Source organism: Thermobia domestica, chromosome 3 (genome assembly GCF_964235325.1).
Source record: "Thermobia domestica chromosome 3, izTheDome1.hap1.1, whole genome shotgun sequence".
Classification (NCBI taxonomy): domain Eukaryota; kingdom Metazoa; phylum Arthropoda; class Insecta; order Zygentoma; family Lepismatidae; genus Thermobia; species Thermobia domestica.
Window position 1 is genome coordinate 61331066 of NC_137456.1, and position 25758 is coordinate 61356823.

General features: G+C 35.9%; 2 protein-coding genes across 6 annotated transcripts in view; one reads left to right on the forward strand and one right to left on the reverse strand.

Moving 5' to 3' along the window:
• The window catches only part of mms4 (Methyl methanesulfonate sensitivity 4), a 104859-nt gene extending 99458 nt beyond the window's left edge, over nt 1-5401 (reverse strand). The window contains exon 1 of one of the 3 annotated variants that reach the window (XM_081750942.1): nt 5267-5401. The gene's annotated coding sequence lies outside the window, so the exon portion shown is untranslated. Of the gene's footprint in view, nt 1-5230 lie in introns of all 3 variants that reach the window. The other 2 variants (XM_081750943.1, XM_081750941.1) reach the window with 2 other exon arrangements.
• A 12638-nt stretch (nt 5402-18039) lies between these two features.
• LOC145680429 (juvenile hormone epoxide hydrolase 1-like) overlaps nt 18040-25758 on the forward strand; it is a 54425-nt gene continuing 46706 nt past the window's right edge. Inside the window, exon 1 of one of the 3 annotated variants that reach the window (XM_081750950.1) lies at nt 18040-18128. The gene's annotated coding sequence lies outside the window, so the exon portion shown is untranslated. Of the gene's footprint in view, nt 18259-23915; nt 24013-25758 lie in introns of those variants that run through there. The other 2 variants (XM_081750949.1, XM_081750952.1) reach the window with 2 other exon arrangements.

Consider the following 25758-nt stretch of genomic DNA (forward strand, 5'->3'; position numbering starts at 1 on the left):
TAATCTTAAGATAATAATTCTCATATTCGTATCCATTTTCCATGCACTAAGTGTTAACGTTATTTGTGATTTGTAATGGTTTTGTGATTGGAATACAGAGCAAGCTCTAAACTTTCAAACGTCACATGTGGTGCCTTCCATTTCAATTCAGGCAGAGCATGTACCATCACCATCTCAGATATTGTTGAAACTTTTTTTATAGCAACTAGACATCTTTTTAAGAGACCCATATTATTTGTTTTGTCGAAAAAATTTTCCCGCCAAGTAATGGGCCATCAAAGACGGGGAGTACAATTTATGAATTGTAGAAGACATGGAAAATGGTCAACTTCGGAGCCTTACCATTCGGCTATGGAGACAGGTAGAATTATAATTCTTGTTGTGGTATGTATCTAGGGATATAAATAAACTATATTTTATTATAGTTTGGTTTGCGCATGCGTATCTTTTTGTACATAAATTAACAAATGAACGTCAATTTATCTGAAAAGTCGAAGTTTGCGAATATTTTCGAGCACTTCCGGTTCGAATTTTAAAATTCTGTTTTCGCGGTTGGTAAGACCTATATACCCGCTTTCCGAAAAAAAAAATTGTATCGCTTCTGTGTGCAACCGTTTTGTCGCGAAAAATTCGAGAACTTGTAAAATTTTCAAAAATCGCCATTTTTGAGCGCCATTTTCTCGAAAACACCATCTTCTAAAATTCTGAAATTTTGTCAGATGGTTCAACTTTCCATGAATAATAAACACACCAAATAACATACTCGACCAATGCTTCATGAGTTAACTGCTGCCTTTTAAAGTTAGCGAAGTTTCGTTAACTTTGATGTCAGTTAGCAACACTGGGAACAATAAAAGTGCAATGATTTGACGATGTTTGTGGTTCATATTCATTAAATGAAGAATAAAAGGTTTTCTTGACTATTTTTTTTTTCATTCATTATTTTGATCAAGAAGGTTCTCTGAAATAGTAAAATGAGCCTCCCCCTACTCCTCCGTTTTCTTAAACCGAAATAATCTGAGGTGGAAATTACGATTATGAAACACACAAATTTTAAGTTTACTTGAAATGGCCATCCAATAAATTCTGATGATCTGCAAAAAGCTAAACTATTACCTCAGTGATGATTTGGAATGCTCCAGACAAAGTCTCAATTAAGTGCGATTGTCATTACAGTGATCGAAAAAGGACAAAAAGGTAAAAAAATCGAAACGTTTTCTTCCGCGTTCCAGAGAAATTTACTGACTTTTTAAACAGAACAATCCCAACATAAGAATTGGTCACTCGGAATTTTACAGTATTCGACTAAAGTGGGTCAGTCCGCAACCTGCGAGGGAAGCGTGTGTATTGTGCAAATTTTACGTTAGCTGCTACTGCGTTGCTACAAATCAAAGGTGCAGCCTGTATTGAAGCTGTCACGAGTGACCTATTTCCTTTAGTAGTACGATCCGTAGAAAATGACTACTGTCTTCTTCAAGAATGTGGTGAATGACCTGGAGTGGAAAGAATAAGTGTGGAGTCTTTAATTATTGATCCTGATGAAAATGAAAGTGTTACGTATGCCATATGGGAAAACAATAATCTCGTTGAAAAACTGTGCCACTTTCTGTTTTCGTATCGTACATTGCTGGTTTAACTGTAAGAATTGTAATTCATGACATCAAGAAAATCCAAAGAGAATTAATTGCTACCGAAAAGCACCGTATAAAATTTCAAGATACAAATTCTATTTTACTTCATGTGGACTTCGCTGAAAACTGGACTGTTATTCTGCAAAGTGAAATTCAGAGTTACCACCAGTATATGAAACAACTGACAGTTTTGTTGTAATAAACGACGATAAAACACACGATTCGGCTCATGTACTCATAGCCATAGACAAGATTCTAAAAATACTCGAAGAAATGCGAAAATATATTTTATAGAAAAAGGTTTGAATGCGAGAAAATAAGTGTCACAATTTCCCAAACCGTGTCAGTGATTTCTGATGGTGCTGCATCCCACTTTAAAAATCGCTTTCAGATGTTCGAGATGCAGACAGGTCCGATAAAGCAGTGGTTTTGCAGTGAAACCGGCCATGCAAGGGTCTCTGCGACGGTATTGAGGAGGGGGGGGGGGAAGGAGAGGTGTAAAGAATGTGGAAACGCGGCATAACTTTAGGCAAAAACAGATATACAGTATTAAAACCGCAGAAGAAAAAGAATGACATGAAATCTTTAAGTTTTACGTCCCACGATTATGCCGGTTAGGCTAAAGGAGACGGTGATTATGAGAAATGAATGAAATGGTGGAATGCAAAAAGTGGGAGGAAACGGGATAACCCCGAGAAAACCCACGAGTACGGTGTTTGTACACCACAAAGCCCACACGGCGCGATCTGGGATCGAACCAGGGACCCCAAGCACCGGAGGTGAACGCTCTACCACTAAGCCACCGTGCCCCCACTAAAACCGCAGAATTCGTGAATATAGTGCAAATACTAACTCCGGGTATTACTCTCGTTTTGTTGTCTGGAACTGAATTCGACGACTTCCGGAAGAAAAAAAGGGAAAGTACGCGACCGGTAACTGGTATTCAACAAAGTCATCTTTGGCTTTCGGAAAATGGCGGAAGTTTTTATGGCAGTAACGGGTCACCATGAACTAACTTCATGCTTCCCCCAAAATCGAACTTCTGCAATTCAAAGTGTAGATTTAAGAAATCTGCAAAAAAAAGGAACTTTTGTTACATACATATATGTATGATAACCAGTGGTGCGTAGCAGAAATATGAATAAATCATGAATTACGTGAAGTTGAAATGCTGTCTATGCTTCCACATGGACCACTTTCAGCATTTGTGACTATCAAGAATGTGCTACGCAGGAGCGGATCCAGGACGGACTTCTGGAAGGGAGGGGATAATACTACTACTTAGAGGTACATTTAAGAGCTCCACACTCTGAGATAGGTTTTATTTATATATAAAATAAAAAAGTTTCTTCCTCCTAGATCCACTCCTGGACGAGTTGTGATTGAGCCAACACCTATTGGAGCATCTGCACGGTTACATGCTATTATCGAAGACGCCAATAAAGCAAATGATTGGTCCATGTAAATAAATAAATAAATAAATAAAAATAAAATAAAATAAAATTAAAAAAATCAGTGAAATTTTGTTTCCGAAGACCATTTTAAGTAAGTGAACTTGAAATTTGTGCGTTTCGTAATCGTAATTTCCACCTCAGATTATTTCGGTTTAAGAAAACGGAGTAGTAGGGGGAGGCTCATTTTACTATTTCAGAGAACCTTTTATTCTTCATTTAATGAATGTGAACCACAAACATCATCAAATCATTGCACTTTTATTGTTCCCAGTGTTGCTAACTGTGACATCAAAGTTAACGAAACTTCGCTAACTTTAAAAGGCAGCAGTTAACTCATGAAGCATTGGTCGAGTATGTTATTTGGTGTGTTTATTATTCATGGAAAGTTGAACCATCTGACAAAATTTCAGAATTTTAGAAGATGGTGTTTTCGAGAAAATGGCGCTCAAAAATGGCGATTTTTGAAAATTTTACAAGTTCTCGAATTTTTCGCGACAAAACGGTTGCACACAAAAGCGATACAAAAATTTTTTCGGAAAGCGGGTATATAGGTCTTACCAACCACGAAAACAGAATTTTAAAATTCGAACCGGAAGTGCTCGAAAAAAATTTGCAAACTTCGACTTTTCAGATAAATTGACGTTCATTTGTTAATTTATGTACAAAAAGATACGCATGCGCAAACCAAACTATAATAAAATATAGTTTATTTATATCCCTAGATACATACCACAACAAGGATTATAACTCTACCTGTCTCCACAGCCAAATGGTGAGGCTCCGAATTTGACCACATTTTCCATGTCTTCTACAATTCATAAATTGTACTTCCCGTCTTTGATGGCCCATTACTTGGCGGGAAATTTTTTTTCGACAAAACAAAAAAATATGGGTCTCTTAAAAACATGTCTAGTTGCTATAAAAAAAAGTTTCAACAATATCTGAGATGGTGATGGTACAATTTTATATGTTTTTGCCCGAGTTGAAATGGAAGGCACCATGTATTATTTTAGCTTCTCTAGATTTTGCAATATATGTTTTTAAAATGTTGAAAAAAAAAAAAAAAAAAAAAGCCCAGCATTCTTCCGAAAGCCAGCACTTCAGAGTCAAGCACTCAAAGTGTTAAAAGTGTGTTAAAATGAGAAGTTAGCATGGTTCTAAAACTGTCAGCATTTGAATCTGGCAACGTTTAAAATATTTGGAGAAATATCATAGTCTGAACAACCATGAATTCTAACCGATTCGACTCGTGAAGAATTGGTTCCTGGTGATATTGAACGAACTGCTTCGAGGAACCAGTTCCTACGAATCGATTTATTGCATGAAATGGAGCTTCGTATTTCATTTAGCAGAGCTGCACTAAATTAGAAGCCCCATCATTACTTGCAGACTGACTTCAGAACGATTCAGTATAAATACAGTGTAGATGTATCGCATAAAAACTACAATGCATAAAACACGAACCAACTTGTGCTAGGCGGTCACTAAAAAAAAGAAACACGAATACTATCTAACCAAGTGGGAGCAGGAGTGCAGCAGGAAGCCCGAGCGTCGGCGGAGTTGCGTCCCGTAGGGAGCAGGCGCGTCAGCGACGGAGGGTATACGCATAAACGAGGGTGGTGGAAAAGCACCCTTATACATGCAATACTTTCACTATCACTTAACATTCATTTCAATACGCTGTTCACTCACACTGATTACTTATATTCACACTCCCATTCCTTCACGAAAAATGTTTCACGTCGTATTTCACCCATAAATTTTCTACTTGGTAGAACCGCCTGCTAGAGTGAATCCGGTAGCTTTTAGTTTCTCTCCCAATCTGGTGCGTATAAGATTTCCAGTGTTACTTCAAAAAATATAGCAGAACGAGCAAAGGAGGTTGGAAGCCCCGCATGGCTCGTTGTTTTCTACCTTTATCACAATTCAGACAGAAACAAGGTACTCGGTTCTGGAGCCATGAAACGAGTTAGCAGAGATTCTAAATGCCATCCCATTTTTGTTACGTTCGTATGATAGTTAATGGGAAATTTCTACAAACGCGGTATGCATAAAATTCATTAGAGTGCTGGAAGTATATGATAACCCTGAAAGAAAACTTATTTTTATAGCAACTATACACACGACTTCCTATGTAACTCTTACCAAACTAATTATGGTGAAAAATGCTATAAATCTCACATGTTATATTTTAAACATCATCTAATAAACTACACATCTTCAAACGTTACTTTCGAACCAAAATTCTACAATTTGAAGTAGACATTAAGTGACAAAAGAATATCGACACGCGATTTTAAATAAAACAAATGACTAGCTTCTTGCATGTGACAGGCTGACAACTTCGAAACGTATATTTTATCCCTTTTCCGCTCGAGTTTTCATCAACGATACGCAAAAATCTACGTTTAACTTTAAGTTAATTTGTGCATATTTTGTGTTGCGTTACGCTCCGCAATTATTGCAAAGCTATTACGGAAAAATACCCTTTGTCCTTTGTCTTTAGGATTATCTATCCTAGAGATAGCAATGGATTCTCTTCAAAATTCACTTTTTTTTTTTTCCATCTTAGGAAGATTATAAAACAGGAGTACGTCAAACGCGTCAAAGCAATATAGCCAGTAGCAAAAAGTGCACTTTTCTGTCAGAAAGGTTGAAAGACTATTGTCCTATATACATGATATAATCTCATACAACAAGGTTACAGACCCTACGGTTGCCTCTATTTGCAGAACAAGTGGGAAGTGAATGACACAAGCCACTTTATGTAGTTATTTATAACAATATATTTACTTAAATAACTTAATAGTGTGAGTAATCCAATTTTATGTATGGCCAAACGGCAAAGCAGAATGAAAAGATTTTCGGTTTATATTAGACCCCTAATCCTAATTGAGATGTTATCATATCACATTAAATATAATAGTATATCAAGGAGGATTGGAAAGGAGTCCGAATTTTTGAAAAAAAAATTGAGTATCTCACCAGCCGCTCAACTTAGAAAGCTGAAATTTGAGATTTTTAAAAAATAAGCAGACAGTCTAGCAATTTTAGCGTGTTTCATAGTTCCCTTCAGATTCTAGACCCTTCTAACATTCATTTTTTTACACCTCCCCTGGATAGAAAACGAATCCAATTCTATCTTCAAATCCAATTCCATCAATTAATATAATATGTTTATTGCATCATTTAAAAAAAAAGATTTGCTGATTTATCTGTTTCCTTTCATAACACGAAGTAAACACATGCTCATGTCAGGTTTTGTAAAACACATGATTTCATTGTTCCGGAGTTTCGATCAAGATAATTAACAAAATAGACATGCTTAATCCTTTTCTTCTGTGTGCCGCAGTTCCTTCCGAAGAATAATTAATCGTGTAAGTTGTTGTTTTTTTTTAAAAAAAAACAAACAAATTGATACGTATAAATGAAGGATGAGAGGGAGGATACCATTAAACCTGCTATTATCACTAATAGTTGAGTTACAGAACATATTGCTTTGTGAATACACCCCCTTTTATTTTGAACATTCCCCGTAAGTAAAAGTTCCTGGCTTACGTATTGATTCCCTTTTTAGTGGAAGTGAACTTTGTGGTGGACAAACACCGTGTGCGTGTGTTTTCTCGGGATTCTCCCGTTTCCTCCCACTTTCTTCATTCCACCATTTCATTCATTACTCATCATCACCGCCTCCTTTAGCCTAACCGGCATAACCGTGGGACGTAAAACTCAAAAATTTCATTTTTTTTCTTTTTAGTGGGAGGGCGCACTTTTAGTATATGACGAGTTGGTAGTGGGTCGATATGTAAAAATAATAGAAAATAATTGATGTTATTGTCGAATTCATAGTTTGGGGGTCACTGAGATGAATACTAACTCGCCCGAAGCTGTTCAAGTGTAAGCTTAGCCCCCATCCACATGGTTGGGATAAAAATTAAAATGTCCAAACTCACTAAGATTATTGTAGAACTCATAGTTTTCGGGGTAGCTAGATGAGTTGTAACAATATCCAATCTTTCCAAATAGTGTTTCTCATGAGACGAGAAATAAGGTTTTCTCGTCTCGTCTCGATTATGGAAGACGTATTTCTTGTCTCGTCTCGATTATGGAAGACGTATTTCTTGTCTCGTCTCGATTATGGAAGACGTATTTCTCGTCTCGTCTCGATTATGGAAGACGTATTTCTCGTCTCGTCTCGATTATGGAAGACGTATTTCTCGTCTCGATTATCGAAGGATTGGTTTGTCTTATTTCAAAATTTACTAGGATTGTTTTGTAAATTTATTTATGCCCTGTTTTTTCTTAATTTCATCCACAATTTATGGGATTCCCTCTTCATCACGAGAGGTTTACGAAAGGTGTAATCTAAAAAAAATTTAAACTATGTTAATTTTTGTAGCAATAGTGTGGCCAGGGAGGATCCGGGGCTATACACCCCCCGAAAGTTTTGTTTTTAATTCCTTCATTATTATTTTTGCCAAAGTTATACCTAGCCAATTTTAAAACTGTCGAAGTTAATAGCCTATGCTATTCTTATTTTCAATACACTGTATTTTTTATGTAATTATTATTACATCTAGGTTCTACTTGAATTTTTCGATTATAGCTTTTAGCATGGAAATTAAATATATTTTCTAGTACGTATAGTTATCAAAATATTTATTTTGTTACTTGAAAGATTTTTGTTGTTTGAGTAAAATTCTCGAAATGTACATTTTCGTGTAAATATAGTGAGTACATAATGCGTTCCTCACATAAGATTTACATTACTTTCTGTATTTTCGTATTATAATTTTATTTTATCTATTACATATATTAACCAATAACAATGTAACACCTTACACATTTTCTAGCAATTACTTTTCGTGAAATTCAAAAAACAATTAAGTTGTTCTTACACACAGAGGAATACATCACATTTTCTGCACCTAACTCTGCTTGGTTTTGAACACCCTATGGTTTCCTGCAACGTTGAAAGTTTTCTTCGTCCTGTAGAAACAACAGGAAGATGTTCGGCACCACTAATCCTAACATCAAGGGCGGGTAATCAAGTTGAACGCTGTCTCTTTTGTGCTGTGCTGGTTGTTCTGTGTTACCAGGTCCAATTCCGTTACGCTTCTTTCCTTTGCTAAACACCAAACTCTCTGACACATATAACCTGAATTCCAAAAAGTCGACGATTCCTTTCTTCGAAATACCAAAATGCCTTTTCCCTTCCACGCATGACAGCCAAACGTTTGCTAACGCTAAATCTATGAAGTGAAAGAAAACGTTTATTGGCCATTTCTTTGTTGTGGAATTTATTCTGTACAAAGCAACAAGTCTCTTGTTTAGGTCCACTCCAATCAAATTGATATTGTATTTATTAACAACATATGGGCATTGTGCATTTGAGTGTACTCCTTCTTTTTCTTGCAATAGCGATGGTTATACGCAAGTGATTTAGACCCATGGCATGTTGAAGCCAATATAACGGATCCGTTATCCATCCATTTTGTAACTGCTATAAGTTCATTTTCCCTCACAAGATCATTGAAGGAACCTCGTCCTGTTTTATTCAAACTTACATGTCAGTTTGCAGCTGGAAACGGAGAGACAGATTAGAACTCATACATGTTCAGGGCCGGATTTAGCATTTTGGCGCCCCTAGGCCCAATAATTTTTCCGCCCCCTAGTCTGGTTAAAGTTACTTTCCTAAACACCACTCCACGATGCAATTTTATCATTGCAAGTTTTTTGAGGAATTTACTTGGTTCTGGGCTTAACAAAATACCGTTAATGTATTAACAAAAGATTGGTGAACTTTACCAACAATTATTTGTTCCAATGAACTTCAAAATCAAAATGCTTTATTAGCCTGATTTTCTAAAATCAATTCAAAAAATATGTTAAGTTATGGCTATTTATTTTTATTTCTAGATATTTTTTAATTTTTTTTCTCTCGGCCGTGCGCCCCCTGGGAGCTTGCGCCCATAGGCCCGGGCCTACCGGGCCTATTGGAAAATCCGGCCCTGTACATGTTCCAGTATCTAATATAACGTTGTCACGTAAGTAATCAAGAAGATTAATTTTTGTGAGATATCAATCAAAATATATCTTAGTACACTTGCTAAGCGATTTAACAAGTTCTTTTACAACCGCAGGACCTTGCACCACATCTACAAAAAAATATGTTGAAAATAAATGTAGTATTCTACTCTGACTGAAGCATAAAACAAGGATTTTCATTTTTTTTTTTTTTTTTTAGCATTTCAGTCTGACATTGAACCAAAATGGCATTACAAATTAGTATTTATGAGGTTAGGTCTAAAAATGGTTAGACCCACCTGAAAATATTACTTCAGTTATCTTAGAATCAATTAAAAATGAAGATATTTAGAAAAAAATTTTGCAAATGTATTTCAAAAAACCACACTGTGTCCAAATGTTCAGCAGGCTATACATGTTTTTGTAGCCACATAACCATGCCTCATGCCTTCTCTACTTAACTAAATATTATTAATTTTGAAAGTCTAGGTAATCAACGAAAAGTTGGATAGAAAACGTTTTGAGAAGAAGAAAGAATAGAAACGGAAACCTACCTCTCCTCCTAGAAGTTGAGGAAATCGCCGTGTTTTCACCTGAAGCCATCTTCCTTTGCCACGTGAAAACAAGCACACAAAAGAAGATCACTTCCCGCTTACGTATATTGAAGACCAATGTTCAGCCTGCCACACTGCAGGCGGTAACGGGTAAAACTCTGATCTGAAGCTCGCATAGAAAAATGTCTAGCTCGACAAATGGGGCGACGAGGCTAAACATTAGCCTGTAAACAAATTACGCATATAAGCGATTTAACATATTTTGGGGGAGTAATTTTGTTGTTCATTTTCGTTTCGTCGCGTCTCTGCCTCTGGTGGTATAATTTTCAAAACGGAAGAGTGGGCACCGCGAATTGACGCTGCGGGGCCGACAATTTTTGGCGAGATGTCGCTAATTGTGCATCGGTGGTCCATCGACGCTTACGGCATGGGATTATTATTCTTTCATTTATTTTGTTTGATCTCTTATTTACTTGCATGTAAGATTTATGATCTTCAGGTGCGATAACGTTGCAAATATGATATAAAGTCTCTCCACACACGTTAGTTCCACTCTTTCTCACACATTATCATAAGAGAGTGTATTATGGTAATCATAGCACATGATTGTCCATAAGATTCTCGTTTACAATCTTCACATGTTACTCGCGTATCACAAATATTACATTTTAGTTTTTGATGAGACCGAAAACACCTTATGATTTTATAGTTACTTAAATGTTGTTCATTTTTTTTAATTCGAGGAATTCCTCCACCATTTGTTAAGTCCATTTTTGCTGCTTTACATAGATTAACCACCTCTTCGTCTACCACATATTTATTTTTATTTTGATATATTTTTATGCATTTCTTTATTTTTACCCTTATGCTCTCGTATTCCTCTAGCAACTACAATAGCTCGTGCTAAACACATTATATCAGTGTTTTTTATTTGAACAATTCCCCTTTTTAACTTGATGTAGTCATTGATATCCAATATTCATTGTTTTGGCAAGCCATATCCTCTGGGCATCCTTATATGATGAATGTTTACTAAAAAAATCTTCAGTAATGAGGAAGGATGCGTTGCATTATAGTACACGGTCAGAACTTCCCAATACTACATCTACTGATAGATTTCTGGCCTCTCTAAATGAAACCTAAAACGCTGTGTGACCTCCTCTCTCATTTGTAATGGTAATCCCAATGTGATCATATACTTCTACATTTTCTAAAAAAAAAAAAAAAAAAAAAAAAAGGAAATTTAATAGTTGATGTAGATTATTATGTATGACTGACTATAAATGGATTCTCATCTTCAGGGACAGGAGCTAATCTTATTCTTAACATTCTACCTATCATGTAATACCTTCTGTACCGCCTTCTTATTTCTTCTATTACATCAGATACTCTATTAGAATCATCATTACTATCCGTACTACTTCCACGCCCTACTTCTATTCCCTTTTGTTTTAAGTATGGTCATAGGCGGAACGAGAGGGGCCAGGGGGGCCGGACACCCCCAGAAGCTAAGCTGGCCCTCCTCAGAATTTTTCTACTGGATGAAAATAATGTTATTAATTTATCTCAATTTTTGCATAACAATTTTAGTAATGCTTGCATTCGACATATTTAATAGTATCTATACGCGTCCGCCCAACGATTTTTTAAAAATGGTCTGGTACCTGGATGTAATAAAATCCCTGGACTAATGTGATAGTGGGCAGTATAGTGACCTCTCAACTGGCGCTATATGCGTTTTTTTATAGCTTCATTAATGTAAATTATTTTTGTATTGTTTCAAGTAATTAACATTATTGATATAGTAAGTTTTTTTGTTTATATTATGTACGATAAACCAGTATTATTTTTATTATTTTATTTATAGCATAATAATGTTTGAATAGTTGAGATTCTCAAAGCAAATTATTAAGATACACTAAAAAAACAGAAAGGAAAGAAAGAATCTTGAACTACTAAACTCAAGTAATTGTTTGCCTTCTACATACATGCATATAATATCCATTCAAAAGTCACTATTCAATATCGTTTGTTATTCCTTTACCTTTTTCCTTATTATTATTATTGTTATTATTATTATTATTATTATTATTATTATTATTATTATTATTATTATTATTATTATTATTATTATTATTATTATTATTATTATTATTAATGAACTGAAATTTGTGGTTACATGCTTAAGTTATAAACTGTAACCAGGCTCGCACCCAGATTTTTTTTTTTTTTTTTTTTTTTTTTTTTTTTGCAGGGTGTCAAAAGTTGGGAGAGATGCATTATTGCAAGACAGACGCGACATTATTCTGCACCCGAGTAAACGATAAATAATTTCCATGTAGCATGTCGTGCACCCCAGGAACACTTGTTATATTTTGCTTTTGAAGAATGAGTACAGTATATTTATGTTATGCTAAAGCTATGCTATGCTAAAAAAATATGTTCCCGATAACCTGATATTTTAGTTTCATACTATAAAAGTTATATGGGTATCGCAGCAACAACAAGAGCCAGAGCAATTTTGACGTCTCTAGGTACTGGGTGGGATGGGGGGCATGTACCAAGGGACTTAAATTATTGTATCGAGGGACAACCCTACAGAAACCATAGCTTGCTTCCTCATTCTCAATAGAATAGGAATTTTTGCATTGTCAAGTAACTTTGTAAATACAAGGAACATAATGTTATATAAAACAAATAATATTGCAGTTTTATCACATTATTTATTGAAGTAGCATGCAGTGAGTATAGAATTAGGCATATCTATTTGTTTAAAAAAATACAGATTCATAAGTTTCTTAGGGCTACATCAAATAGCTATAATCATATACAAAGTGTTGTCCCTTGGTACATGAAAATTCGTGTCCCTTAGGGATGGTCACGAGTCGAGCTAAAACTCGACTTCACTCAAAACTCGAAGCGAATTCGAGTCGAGTCAAAGGTAATTTTCCCGAGTCGAGTTCCGAGCCGAATCACTGTTTTGAGGTCGAATTTTTTGTCGAATCTGATAAATGGCTCGCTCGTTTAGCTCGTTTTGAAATCATTGCCTGATTAGACTGGGAAGCGAAAGCTATGAGAAATGTAAGCATTAATGTGGAATTTGTTAGTGTTGCTCTCGAGATGGGACATTGCTCACATCTCTTCTCGTCTTGATTAAAAGGACGACAATGGGATTTTATAATGAGACAGCCTCAAATGTTGTTAACACCAATATAAGTATATACTGTAGTCATAACTACCAAGGCTGAGACCTGCACGGTCGAAGTTTTGAGTCCAAGCAGAAGCCCAACCTGGGTAGTGATGTCAACCGGCTCAGCTTGGTTCAACTGAGCAAACAGCTCGACCCAGTTCGGTTGAGATGAGGCACCGGCTCGGCTCAAGCAGGCTCGGTTGGGGTGAGCCATGAGCTCAGTTCGTTCCGGCTCGAGCCGGCTCGGTTGGGTAAGCTGTTGGCTCGGCTCGATAGTGAATGAGCTCTAAGCCCAGCCGCTCGAGCCGTTGGCAGCTTTAAACACGGGCTGAGCACTTTTGAACTGGCTATAGGTGCCCTCCAACTTTAACAATTTTTTGCTTGAGCCCAGATACTTGCTCCTCAGGAACTCAAACCTATAGGAACGATGTTTTTGCCTCCTAGAGTTCACGACTACCAAGGTCAGCAGTTAACTAGTTTTTAGTATGCAGATACAAACCGCCTACCTTTCATGTTTACACACGGTGTTGTTGTTATAATAATAATAATAATAATAATAATAATAATAATAATAATAATAATAATAATAATAATAATAATAATAATAATAATAATAAGTGGTATTATTGTAGTATCATTGATAATAATTATATTGACCATGTAGGATACTCTAAGAAAATACTTGAAACTATACACATTTGGTTCGATTTGGCTCGTTTCGGCTCGACTAGACTCGAAACTCCAGTCAAGTTCGAGTCAAGTTGGGGAAAATTTTTCGAGCCGAGTTCACGAGTCGAGCTCAAAGATGTCTGTTTCGAGTCGAGTCGAGTTTCAATGAAAACTCACTCGAACCCGCTCGTGCCCATCCCTACTGTCCCTTTTGGTACTTGGATCGTCCTATTTATAAATTAATGTAAATTTAACGAAGGGAGTGCATAATAAAGTCATCAGAATGTAAAAGCAATACCTACGTATTTTAAATATGCTGGAGCATTTACTTGTCACTTCCACTTATGCGTAGCAAGAAAAACTCTCCAAATGTCAGAAAAAAATTAATATGCGAGAAATATATATTGCCTTCTAGTTCACTTGTTTCTCTCTATATGCAATTAGTTTATGTTGCCAAAATGAAGTACAGAAAACTGAATTCAGTGATAGGAAGGCAAAATTGGCACGAAATTCAGAGGGCTATAGGTGCCATGTTCCCTGGTACATTACTTCCCTGGAACGCACGACTTCCCCCACTTTACCTATATTCACAGGAAAAAATTAAAGAACTAGGTAGATTATTTTTTAAAGAAAGGGAAGTATACAGATATAATGTAAGATCAAAATTTTCAGGCTCATTAATAATTTCTCTGTTAAAGCAAGTATAGTTTTATTAAGAAAGTGCACAAATGTCTGTCAAGTTACTAAGATTGCATGCGGTCCAGATCAAATGGACTTTTTATGAGTGCACCCTGGTACAGACAAAACACAATCATTTTTTAAAAAGTAAGATTTTTTGAGAGTCCGGATCCGGTGGACCCCTTCGTGGGTGTCCTTTGGGTGTAAACATATTTCCCGACGGTTGATGTTGACTATGCAACTACAACAGCACGCTGAGAAGCTCATATGCAATTCTGGGATATTACAAGAGTTGTCCTATATATGCTGCAAAACGTTGAATAAATTGCTTATAAAATCTAATTTAATGATTTAAAATAAAAGCCCTTTTATACCATTTAATTAGTTTTCTTTCTCTTTTGGTTAAAATATTGCGATCAACATTATTATTAATCAATTCTGGTGGTTAAATCTTTGTTTCGTTACATATTTGTTGTTTCAGGTTTTACAATCACTTCTAATTGTCCAACAGGACCACTTATTGTAGGTCCTCCCGAAAATTTTAAATTGTAAGGTGTGTAATTTAACATTTTATTGAAAAGATAATGGAAAACAAACATCTTTTATAGGAAAACGAGTCCCTCAAGTCCGTCTACAAGTCTTCTCCCGTGTTGTTGACCTGTTTCTCTTCTAATTGTATTTTTTTTTTTAATATTTAAGTTGTAAGCCGCCATTTGCATTTTTCTGGTCGACTTTCTAGTCGTATTTCCTGTTACATATAGTATTAAATATGTTTTTAATTATAAATTGTTAGTCAAATAGGATAAGGTAAATAAAGAAGTAATTAGTCGAATCCAGGTAAAATTATAAAGTCTTAGTTAGGTATGAATATGGTTCCAGCGGGAAGGAGTTCCAGCGGGAAGAAGAGGGCCAGTTACCCAGATGATCGGGGTGAAAATATTGAATAAAGTGAAATATAGATGAAATGAATCCGTGTAAAGTAATTGTAAATGTGTATAAATGTTTTCGTGTTTAAATGTGATGAATGTAGATGATGTATGATGAATATTTTTCACTTTAACCACTTCCTCTTCAGCAGCTCACTATCGGAGGTGTTCACACTTTCACAATCACCGCGAAACTCCCATTTTATTCTCTCCTTTCTCATACTACTTTAGCGTGCTGCCACCTACCTGGAGAACACAAAGCACAAGCTACGTCAATGTACGCAGAACCATAAAAAAAAAAATGGCAACTCCACGTAGGCGGAACTTTTGGATAGAACTGCAGGATGTTATACGGCCCACAAGAAAATTACCGAAAATGCAAATTACCAGTAATTGAAAGTAAACAATAAAAAACAAACTTCGCTTTGCGTTCAGCTCACAAAAACGTCTACGGAATGACCCCAAACCTTGACGCAAACCTCTACGGAATAACCCCTCCAACCTTCCGTTTTCTTCACAAAAACCGGTAAGCAATCACGCTAGACCTGCTACTACTGCATACAACTCTCAAACAGTTGAAGAGCGTTCGCCGTCAAACAAAACAAACAAGGAGTATGATCACAAAGGTGAATACACCTATGTTGTTTTTTTTTATATTCGTATCACCAGGAAAGTGAACGACACTCGCTTCGTTACCCCATTTTTAAGTTCCTAGATGGTCAATGAATAATCTGTAAAAGACTGCACTTCGTGCGTCCACGGTAAGTGACGAGCACTGACGTATACTATATCCGCAACAGAATATAGGAAATATACAATTTTAAGCAAATATCTGATGTAATAGATTTTCACTAAACTGTTACATGACAGTGTCGTGTTAGGAGAACTAAATAACTTGAAACGATGATAATGAGTGCGCGGTAAGGGGGACTCAGAAGGAAATATAAGAAACATTATAACAAGGTTTTCTAAAAGATTCTTCCAATTTTCAGAACTAAGGGGCCATGCATGTTTTAACTTCTTTCAAGTCCATGTAGGTTTTAAATTCATCCTCTTGTTCTTCTCTGAGGTTATCTTCTAATAATATTTCCATTATTGATGGGTATATTTCTTCTTCTTCTTTCTCAGGATTTCCAAGTAAATTATCAATCCAATATCCTATTTCTTTGCAATACAACTCTTGTTCTTTACAGTCCACTACTGATATATTATTTTCTTTTAAATTTTATGATAGTGTAGCATATATCTTCTTCTTCTTCTTTTAGTGGTTTCTCTGTATGTTATAAATCTGAATATGAGAAACACAAGCTCTTCCTTTTATCTTTATCATCTATTATTTCCATAATGGGTGGATATTCATCACCCTCATCTTTTCTTATTTATGGATGTTCTACTTGTACTGTTTCCCCTTCTTTTAACCACTTTTCTATGCCTTGTGTGTCTTTTCTTCTTCTTGAACTTCTCTTTTTATCGTACTTTCTTCTTCTTGTGCTCCACTTCCAACGTTAACTTCTTTTATTGTCTTCAATAATAGTTGATATTTCCTTTCATCTTCTTCTTTACAGCATATAAAGATCATATTCTCTTATCATATAAAGAGGATTTCTTCAGTCCCTTCGTCATCATTAATTATCATACTCTCTTTGTTTCCTTCTTTATCAAAAAAAGTTTCACATCTTTTTGTCCACTTTTTCTCTTCTCCTTTTCTTCTTTTTCTTCATCTTATTTATGTATAATTTCTTTCATGTCCTTTTCTCCAATTTCCTCATTTATTTCTTTCAATAAATCTTTTGTATGTTTACTTTCTTCATTTTCCTCATATTCTATTTCTTCTCCTATAATTTCTTCAATCTCTTCTAACATTTCCTGAATAATTTTTATATTCTCTTCATTCATTTCCTTCTTTAAATTTATAATTAGAAAAAGGAATAACTAAAAAGGATATGGAATATACACCTCTTTCTTTGTGTGTCTCTACAGTTTTCTGAAAAGAAGAATAACAACACATTACCTCAACTATTATTATTATTATTATTATTATTATTATTATTATTATTATTATTATTATTATTATTATTATTATTATTATTATTATTATTATTATTCGCATTGTGTAATATAATGAACAATAATAATAATATAAATTTTCCGATCACTAAGTTTTCCTGTCCAATGGGCTAAGATGGCTATAGATGCCGAAAGCCCAAAACTCTGATTTTTAATTCTAATTCTAATCGGGATGGTTGAAAACTAGTAATTTGAACAAATGCATTTCGTGTGAATTTTAGTGATCTGCGGCAAAGATCCGATGAAGTATATCATCTGAACAATTTTGAAATATTTGTATAAATTGGAGAATATTTTAGGATGTTGAAGATGTTATTAAAGTGGTTCTGTCCGTTTTGTGTCTCAGAACCGTAATTAGTATCCACATCTTCTGAACGACATATTCGTAGTTCAACCCTCTAGCTTGCATTGCCTGCATATATTGATGTAATACTAAAATTTTTGGTAGTATATGCTAGACCCTTTTCAAAAGTATAGCACATACCCATATACATTCGTTTTCTCGTAAATTTAACGTAAGTATACGTGAACTATAAATATATTAGGTAGATATATGCCGTACACTCGTCTGCACACTCCATTACATCCCTGCCTTCCGTAATACTCTATATACATAACCTCACTTCATTATTCTCATAGAAGCGGAATTGAAATTTGACTCTCTATGAAATTGGCTACGTCATACCATTTCGTTGTTCTGTACAGAATAACAGATAAATTTAAGAAAATTGAAACAAGAATATCTTCAGCAATCATCGAATAAATATGTTTTAAAAAACATCTATATTACAAGTTTACGAACATAGTGTCTTGGACTTACGTCTGCGTCTCAAAATATATACACTTCATACAAAGTCACGAAGAAGAAAATAAGTATTCGTAAAATTGTTATTATTTATAGGATCTGTTTACGAAGTAGTTAAAATATTTGTGTAAGTGTTTTTTTGATTTTAGAAGTCGTTTCTATTTTTAAAAAATCTAAAATAACTGTTGCGAAAAGTATTAAAAACTAGCAATATATAAGAATGCATATACGCGTTTGTCTATCAATCTTAGGAAAAGGTAAGATTTTCATTATACATTGAATGATGCGAAATAGCTGTTTTAATGTTTTTGTTGAATTTTTTTTATTCTTACAAATTTTTTATTAATTTTTTTTACATACTAATAAAATCAATAATTATTTAAAAATGTAAAATTACGGAAACAAATAGAAATTTGAATATAACGTTTCTACAACAATTAATTTTCCGACATTCTTAGATGAAAACCTCGGCTGAATATATGATTGTTTACAAATATTTAATATAATAATATTGATTCAAACGGAGGTCGATGCATTTGACCTACTGTGCTCTCTGCTGAGAAAGGGAAAACCAGAATTAGTTTTCTTCGGGTTAACATAGTTCTGTATAATGTATTGTCTGACGCTTTAACTCCCAGAAGATTTGGGGTTCAAATGTATTCTAGATCTCTCTAACTTTATTTCCAAATTTCAATGCTCTTAGTGCACTAAGCGCCGTCAGAAATTATAAATTATAAAAGAAAAATCTCTTCTAATTCTTTACCAGTGGGTAACGTGCCCATAATTGTTTTAATTGAATTTGACTTTATTGTAGTTTTAGAGTGGGGATAAGAGATGGCGCTGTAAACACTAAGTATTGGGGAGCTTTGCTCTCAGTTTTATTCAATTGGGTTAAGTTCCAAAGTTGGGCGTCCGTTTCCAGCAAAATTTTAAAAATTTACAGGAAAGATATGGATAATTTGATCGTTTGTGTGCTTGATAATATATAAGTGTCTCGAAAAATATATTTATTTGTTATATATAAGCGGTTGTAAACATGGGACTATACGGCGAGCGGAGGGAACTACTTGGCGCAAGGTAACAAAACAGTTGCATTGTGGGAAAGAAACGAGCATATATGTTATCAACATGGCGAATGTACAAGGGCAATGAAGTAACAGTTTTAACATTTGTGAAGCAATACGTTGATAACGAACAAGATCTTCTAAAAGTTTGTGAAGAGCACGGATTAATGAACCTAGTTAACAAATTGCAGAAAGTGTGCAAAGGTGATAACAGCGAAAAAACTTGGCGGAAGCGGACGCCCAACTTCGGAATAAATGCCTTTACATTTCAATATTTTTGACAATTTTGTTATTAGTTACAATTTTACTGTGATTCAATTTCAATATGATCATGCGCCGCTTATCCTTCCTTATTACATTAACAGTATGTAAACAATTATAACTAAAACAGGCTAATCCGGCCATTTTGGCACGAGCCATCTTAATACATAATCTTATTTCAAACAATTTTCATTTAAAACTAAATTAGTAAAATAGTCTCCAGGGCTCTAAGCCCGGACTTCGTTTATACAAATCTCCCGTAAGGGAGGTAACTGGAACTGGAACTGGAACTGGATTGTAGTTTAATATAGGTGCAGATTAAGAATAGTCCGTCAAATTATAAAAACATTTTTCTTTCACTTTATTCCACTAACAAAGCTTGCGATAATTTTTTAAATCAGGGTAGGAGGCACCGTACTAAAAAACCGAAATACTCCATGAAATTTGGAGCATAGTGATAGTTATGCACTTTCTTCTTGCTGAAATATCAGAATTAATTACCTTAAATAATAGGCCAATACTCACCAAAAGTGAATAACAGGGAGGAGATTATTCCTATTAGTTGAATATCGATTACTAATAAATGAGATTTTTTTAAACATCATTAGAAAAAAACGAGACATTTGGGGTTTAGAACATTGGGGTAGTTGTACTGCTGAGCTAATGGCTAGCGTGTGTGTTTTTGGTGCACGTGATCTCGGGTTTGATTTCTGGTTGGAGAACACAATTTTAATTTGAAGATCATTTTATTATGATCTATCTCTGTTAGCCAAAAGAGTGTAACCATAGAACATTAAACTTAAAAAAGTCATTTTCGGGGAAAGATGCAGATTCGGAACTGTCCCGACTAAACCGTGATGTCTGGGATCCCTAAACCAGTGGCAACTGAACTGATAAGCAACTGTACAGCTAGCTTTATTCATATTTTTGAAATTTTGGGTTCTATGTGTACCTGAGTTAATGATGTTGCAATATTATTATTATTCCCATATGTATAATTTCTAGAACAATAGTCTCTGGCAACGGCGCCGACTTTCCAAAATTTATGTGAGTGTATATCAATGGCGGGAAGTGTTTAGCCTATATGTTTTCAGGGAAGTCTCGATATTTGATTGATTTATCTTTAGTTAAAATCTTTTATGAACACTGTGCTGTGATAAAGTAAAATATGCCAGTACTATAAGGGTAAGTTGGGGCTGCCCTAGCTCAGTCGGTAACACTGACTGGACACAAGGAGAACGAGTTCACACAAGGAGAACGAGTTCACACAAGGAGAACGAGTTCAAACACAAGGAAAACGAGTTCAAACTAGAAATCTTGTGGGTGCGCCGCATCCACAAGATTATTTATGTGAGTGCCGGAGCCCCAGAGCACCCACGTAGTCATTGTGCATAGTCTCTGGTAGTAAGCAAATTCTGTGTTTCTTTACGTTGCCAAATATTGTATTATTATTTTTTAAGAAAAAAAAATCACGCACTTAATTTTGTGGTAAGTGCCATTTACAGCAAAGATTTTTCTACTTTAATCATAAGGATTTATTACAGAGTTTTGATGTTACCCCACTTTCTCGAAAAGCCAAGTTCTTTCCAAACTTTCTTCTTAAACCTACAACACAAGTTAAAGTAACCAGTCTGGAATAACAATCTGCAACAGAGTATTTGCTAAACTGAATCCTTGAGTAGAATATTTGGATAATTAATGGCAATACGTTATGTCAACAACTTCAGTAAACGTTTAAATTCTAATCGCATGCTAAAGAGAGAGATTAGAATAATTTTCGGATTACCCTCAAAATCGACATGTAAAAAGATTTTCATAGAAGCAAAAATTTTAATACTTCTCAGCTTATACATTTAAAATTCTGGTACAATATAATGTATAGCTCTGCTACTTGACAATATTGTATATATTTTATTCACAACAGTAATGCTTACATGAGAATTTCTCGTGTTTTATAATATTATAAACAAACAGTGTCACTGTGCTGTGACTTAGAAAAACTACACTGATGACAGCATGGAACATGTGGGACAAATGAAAACATCTTTGTCTTCTGCGGTCAGTCGTGCACAAGCTCTGGCGTATTTCGCTGCACTTTGCTTCGTATTGATTTAGTAGTCATGCAATTCACAAATACTGAAATTACACTTACAAAACAAAGTATTCTAGACGGACATGAAATAAGGCGTACATTGCTGTAAGCAATCGGCAATGTTCTGAGTTAGCATGGCACTAATAACGGATTCTTACCTCTATTAAAATAATAACGTCCTTCCACGGAACCTTCCCGAAGCAAACAACACTGCACGGCGTGGCAGGCTCAGCGCTCTCTCCCTGAGAATCCATCAAATCGGACTTGTTCAAGACCGTGGCACATATTGGAGACGCATTTTAGCGGATTTTGTCGGATACGTCCCAATACTGAACACTTGGCGTATTTAGCTGCACTGGCGTATATACATGCAGTTACTTTACATGTATCTATGGTATATATGTGTATAAACTCATTGAAACGACATTTGCTTGACGTCTTTGGAATGAGGAACGCAAGTTCAATTCAGAACGGGAGCTCAGGTGGTTCGGATCGCTCGTTGAGGTGCGCATCTCACGCAGCCTCGTTGCTTCAAGGAACGCTAAATTCCAATCCAATCAACCAAAATTTATTTCAAGTAAATTTAACATATACCCGTAATTTTATTAATAATCTAAATGAATTCCGACCACCATTTTTACGATATTCCAAGGTACTAATTTATAACTAGGAGTAAAATATTTCCCAATGTTGAATGTATAAAGGTAACCAAGAAAGTTCTGTCGCTTTTCCACTCACCACTTTCGAACATTGACATGTCACCTAAGACGTACCTGGAAGATCAAAAATAGTTCTCATCAGCATCGACGACCTTCTGCCAACGTTCTGGAAGGCTATGGATTTCATCGCAGTAAAACTTGGTTGGCCGTGAATCGAAGAAGGTATCAAGTGCATTTTGCACCTCTACTAGGGAATTGAACTGGTGTCCTCTAAGGTGATTGTCCAAGGAATGGAACAGGTGATAATTAGACAGTGCAATGTCCGGGAAGTATGGCGGATGCAATAGTGTTTCCCGTCCAAGGCGTAGAATGGTGTCCCGGGCCATCCTAGCCACATGGAGTTTAGCGTTGTAATGTAACAGGAGGACCCCTTTGCGATTCAGAGTTTTGAATTTTTCTTGGATACGGCTCTCTGACCAACTGGTAGCAGTTTCCGATGCACGATGTCGCAAGCAGTCAATGGGCCAGACATGTGACCCATCGAGCCAACTTGTAGTGCTTCCCAAGTTGATGGAGATGCTGCAGATTGGTTTCTCCACTCACACTGAATTGTAGTCCCAGTTCCTCACATGTCTGGCCACTGTTCGTCTCAATTGCTGCCTGAAGACCTTCATTTTGTACGTGTGTTGGTCTTCTGGAACGTGGTTCGTCTTCGAGTGTTTCGTCACCGTCCTTAAACTTGTTAAACCACCACGGCACTGTCGCGTAGTCACGATATCCTCACCAAAGGTCTGGCATATCTTCCGCCTCGGTGCAGCAACGTTTGACCCCAGTTTGAACTCGTACAACATACATCCCTTTATGACGTTCTGTGAAGGTCTCATGTTCACTCTGTCCTTACGCACGTTCACAGTGTAACTGAACTGCCATAACCAGGTAGTATGTTGGATTTACCCACACCAACAACTGACCTTTGCCTTATCTCCATTTGCATTCAACTCACGGTGTGAGGGTCAATGGAACACAGACCTGCACAACAAGCAACGGAACTTTCTTGGTTATCTTTATAATATTTCTCTCTAGCTCACACACACAATACATAAATACAAAGAAAAATTGTGATAGTTAAACCCGCACTCCACCATAAGAGCAGAGCGAAAGCTACCTAATATTCCAGTGGCGTAACTAAAGGCTTGGGGGCCACCCCGCAGACAGCGTGGAGTGGGGCCCCTTCTCTACGTCCCACCTCACTAGTAGGGGGGCCCGCAATGCAGGGTCTGCGGGGCCCTTATGTACGCCCCTGTAATATTCATCCCTAGTAATGTGAGCGACATCTGTCCAGAAGTAATAAGATTGGACTAAGATATTTAAGTCCCAACAGTTAAAAGCTTAAATCACCATTTCTGTACTATTCTTGTAAAATGTAGGTGCCCTGAGTAAATAGAGTAAAATTCAAATTGTATTTTCCAATCAGCCCTAAGCAAGCGACGCCTTCCTGAAATGGTAAAAAAATGAAATATTTCAGTTTAACGTCTCACGTTTATGCCCTTTAAACTAAAGCAGATGATGATTAAGCCAAATGAATGAATTGGTGGAATAAAAATGTGGAAGGAAAGGGCAGTACCCCGAGAAAATCCTGGACACGGTGTTGTTTACCAGAAACTTACTTGGTCACGGATCAAACCAGAGATTCCACACGTCAGAGATAGACTTAAGCGCTATCATCAGAGATATGAGAATAAAGTAGTATGCTTTACAACTAATGCCAAATGTAGTCTGTTGTAGAGGTGGTCGTGACTGATTAGAAATTATGAAACTGTTATCTTCTTGATAACTCTAAAGAGTAATCAGTAGCCTTGCTTTATTTGAAGACGATAAGCAACAGAGTCATTTAGTGTAGGCCTATTCTTGTTCTGTGATTACCTCAAATACAAGGTTAGTGTATTTATTATTTGTATAGAGTAGATGCCTTTGAAAAGTCATTCTTCATGTGGATCATTTAAAGATTTTCGTTGGAATAAATTTCAGTCTTGTATCTACATAATAGCATGAGATAAATGGACAGTTTTTTTTTGTTTTGTTTATCTAACTACAGCTTATTTTCGCTCTGCATTTGATTTTCGCCTGAAAAATCAAGATCGCTATGATTATGCTGATGCACAAAACCTCATTTCCATTTCACATTTAGCTAGCTGGTTACGGATAAAATTAGCTCGGCGGCTTATATAAATGTAATATTTGTAATTTGATATGTGTTAATTAAAGGTTGAGATTTACATCATGAAGTATATAAGAAAAAATTAGAACAGTTGGATATGTATAACTGATAAGTGTGTATAAAACTATTGAAAGCACTAACAGCCGTATAATACACGTGTTCGCTATCAATGAGCAGCATCGGAGATTGTGAACATGGTTTGTTTGACAATTGAATATAAATAATAGCTTACACGAAACCTGTAAGTACAACTTCCTTTCATATTAAACATACTTCCTTGTCAGTAAAACTAAACAACAAGATGATCAAAATATGTAACAACAATTTTAAATTTACTTTTGATGGAATTTGATCAAATTATTAATATCAAATTACAAATGCCAATCTCCTGTATATATGAGATTTTTTTGTCACTTGCTTGTCGTTCAGTAGTTATCAGCTTTTACGGTAACAAATGATCGCAAGAAAACTGGTGTGAACTCGTGTTGGCCGACTTGTGCGTCAGGTTTTGTCCAAAAGAAAGGACGTAGTCCTTGAACACCCTTATATGCTCTTGATATGGCCCCAGAGGACTATTATGCTCTTTCCTAAGCTCAAATCTACCCTCAACGAGGAGTATTTTGAGAATGTTGCATCGACTTAAGTGAATTTGACGGTGGTACTCAGTAGCATTCAGTGGACGACTTTCCTAGAGCATTCCAGAATCTCTGTACGATTGATACTCCGAATGTGTGTTGCGCAGAAACGGGTGTATGTAGGAACTAATGTGGTAATACTTTTTTCTGGCATTGTTAAATATATTATTTCGAGGTAACCCAGAAACTTACTGAACGCACTATGTATACAATACTACAGGGTGTATCAAAAAGACTTTACAATTTTGAAAACTCATATTGATTTATTTAGTTTAGCTTACAGACATGGTTCTAGTGTCATTTTCTAGCAAAGGACATCGTTCTTTTTTAACCTTATACCTAAAGAGGTTCAATATGGCTTTCATTGGTGGTGCGGCCATCTGAAGTCGAACCCGCCAAACTCGCTGCAGCATATCAGCTGTGACTTATTCAATTGCGAGGTAGATCCTAGCTCTGAGCTCTGCTAGAGAAGCCGGTAAAGGTGGAATAAACACAGTATTATTGATGAACCCCCAAAAGAAGAAATCAAGAGGGGTTAATTTTGTAGGACTGTTCCTAAAGCTTTGTCTCACTTGCTCTACAACGTGTTCAGACGTATGGGAACGACCTGAAGATTTGTTGTGTCTTACCGAACATCCAGTTCCAATAAATCACTTATGCCACTGATAAATAGTAGGCCTACTGTTAGGATCTTTACCATACTTGTACGAAAATTACGTTGCACAGTTGTCGCAGACTTGGATTAGCACGCTCGGGACTGGTAAAGGCAGCCATCTTTCTGCAACTACCGCTAGCGCTTGTGGTGACTTGTTTCTGAACTAGTGTACT